The sequence below is a fragment of the Cajanus cajan genome, chromosome 3 (assembly GCF_000230855.2).
Source record: "Cajanus cajan strain Asha chromosome 3, NIPB_CcT2T_4, whole genome shotgun sequence".
In the NCBI taxonomy this organism is placed as follows: domain Eukaryota; kingdom Viridiplantae; phylum Streptophyta; class Magnoliopsida; order Fabales; family Fabaceae; genus Cajanus; species Cajanus cajan.
The window spans coordinates 53,135,615-53,138,706 of NC_138519.1; positions in this window are offsets into that span (position 1 = coordinate 53,135,615).

The window sequence follows — 3,092 nt, forward strand, 5'->3', positions numbered from 1 at the left end:
GAAATTTTTAGCTATGAAGATAATATTTTTTGAATCTCATGTCTTCATAGTATTTGTAGCTTATTCTCTTATATTTCGTTTGAGACAGGTTTGACCTTATTTGAATGAGTATAACTCTCTGTGTATCATTTTCGTTGATAGTTGTTGAAAAGAGATGTATGATGTCATAATGTTTTTGAGTTGTTAGGCAATGAAAGGATAAAAAAACTGATTTGGTTATGATGTTTTGAGGCGTTGCCATGTGGATTGAAAGGTTGTTTAAGGTTGTATGATTCTATATGGTAAATTTGGTTCATCTACATGCTATATGGAGTAAATGGTGATTGATTCGTACATGCTTAGGGATGGTATATATATGAATGTTTAAATTAGGTATTCTAATATGATTTGATATGTGCGTATGTTGATATGAGGATAGATGACCTTATGGATCAATTAATGGATGTTTGTGTGTTTAGTAAGATTGACCTTAAGGTGTGATATTATCATATTGGAGTTGAGGGTGAAAATATATCCAAGATGCCTTTATGCTAAATTATCTAAGTATGATTTTTGATTGTATGAGGTGATTTTTCTAGGTCCTGTAATTTCTAGCGGAGGTATAACATAGATCTATCTAATCTTGGTTCCAATCTTGGAATGGCCCGTTCCCAATTTGAAACGGGCCGTTCCAAGTTCCTAAAATAGCCAGTAACCCTAATTTGGAACGGGCCGTTCCTAAATTGGAACGGGCCATTCCAAGATTGGAACGGGCCGTTCCAAGATTGGAACGGGCCGTTCTAACCTCCTCAAAAAAGGGTGAAAATCTTAACTGGAACGGGTCGTTCCAAAACTGGAACGGGCCGTTCCAAGTTAATAAAATGGCCTAAAAATCCTCGATTGGAACGCCCGTTCCAGTCCAACAATTTATGTGTTAATCTTATCTCTGGAACAGGCCGTTCTAATTTCAGAATGGGCCGTTCCAGTTAAGAACTTTTCACGCAACGGCTAGATCCAGAACGGGCCATTCCGATTTCAGAAAGGGCCATTCTGGACCCCTTCTGAAGGCTATAAATAGGCAGCTTGGGCTCATTTCTCAGGACTCCAAAATTTCGTTCAGACTCCTTAGAGCACGAAATTTCTCTCTTTTTCTCTCTCCCCCTCTCTTTTGTATTTCTTGAGATTTTGTGAGGCATTGTAGTGTGAAAGGTTGCCCCAAAGCACCTATATTTTTTCATATTTGAAGATCTAACAAAGCTTGCCACGAGGTATTTCATTTAATCTTCTTCTCTTTCTTTTACTTCTTATTTTTTTGTTATAACAAGAGCAATCATGTAGACGTTTTAGGGTCAACCGTGTAATTTAAATTTCAAGTATGTAAATAGTAATTCATAAAGGGGATCTAATATTTAATTTATTGTTTCTTATCACATTAACTTCATCATAGGGTACCGATTAAGGGCGTTGTAAGGGTGCTTAATACCTTCCCTACACGTAATCGACCCCCGAACCCAATTCTGGTTATCAAGGCCATTATTGGACTTTAAAAAATCTTTTCTTTTTCCAATGTTTTGGGTAAAACATTGGTGGCGACTCCATAGAACCTATTTTCAAAACCATTAATTAAGGATTAGTCTGGTGTCCGGGCATTCCTTAATTGATGAGATCTTTAAAAGGATATTTAAACCATAGGTCGCAAGATCAGAAATTTTCGGGTTGCGACAGATGGCGACTCTACTGGGGACGTTCAAAGAGGGTCAGGCCCATTTAATTGATGAAGTTAATAAAATAAAAATAATAATTTAAATATTTTTCTCCTTTATTTTATTTTTTTTATTTGTTTGGCTTTAATATTTGTTTGCTTGTTTAAATTCTGCACATGTTTGAATTAACAACTGCACACAAACCATAGCACACAACAGTTCCCCCTACACCCGGGGGCATGAGGGTATTAAACATAGGGAGTGGTTGACGTACGACCGGTCCAAGTTTGGCCTTGGAGCCTGCGAGCCTTGTCGGAAATCACACCCAAGGTGATAACCGGTTACTCTAGCCCGAAATACTGCGACAGACCTTAGAGTTTGCTAGGTGACGGCAATAGAGATACTGGGTCCCTATAATGGGGGCACCTTGGGAGCCTTAAGACCAAAGTGAGGATAATTAGAACCACCTTATACAATGCACTTTTCTTAACAGGGACCACTGTCCATGGATTTATACGCGACTGTTTGTGGATTGTATGAGCATATGTTTGTTGCATTTTGTCTATTCAAATCATTCATTTATTTTTTATAATTCCCCTAAGGTAAAGAAAAACACAAAAATTAAAAAAATGTATTATAATGTAAGAGAAGACCTAGTGTGAAAATAAGATCCATGAGAAGCATACATTCCTTCTTTTTTTTTTAAAAAAGGGGGGGCATCATGCATTGTCTACAAAATAAAGAATATAATAAATAAAAGGATAATAAAAAAGGGGAACACGCATATCATATATTCAGGATCACAAGGGGATTTGTATCAAAGACGAGAAATCAGTGTGACCTCTGTCACATCATAAAATATTATGAAGAGGAACACCAATAACTCGCCTTTCAACAAAGATGAGTCATCAAGTCTTTGATAGAAACTCCCTTCATGCATTACCATTTAAATAAGCTTAATAGGAAATTATCTTATCTCTCAAAGGTGGCTTTTCAACACTCCATACTCACAAACGCTTAGGGTGGAAGAGTCATGGAAGCTTTACAAGAAGGAATTCATGTACTTTTTAAGGAGTTCATACAGCTCAAACATCAAATGGCTAAGACGTTTGAGACCATGACTAGAATGCAACACGACATCGATGACGTCAGAGGCCATCTGGGTGCCCTAGAGGAAAGATTGAGAACCATTGAGGACCACAAATTTGGCGGTAAAAATGCGATCGAGACCCACCTAATACAAGACATCCCATTCGGATATGAAGCCATAGAGCCCTCACCGCTAGACAATGGTCTGTCAAAAGGGCTTTATGAAAAGAAGAGGGAAGAAGGGGTCCACACTGTCATCTTTGCTCCAAAGAGTCAAGCTGCATCACAGGCAAAGCCTAGAGATGACAAGGTAGTAGACAA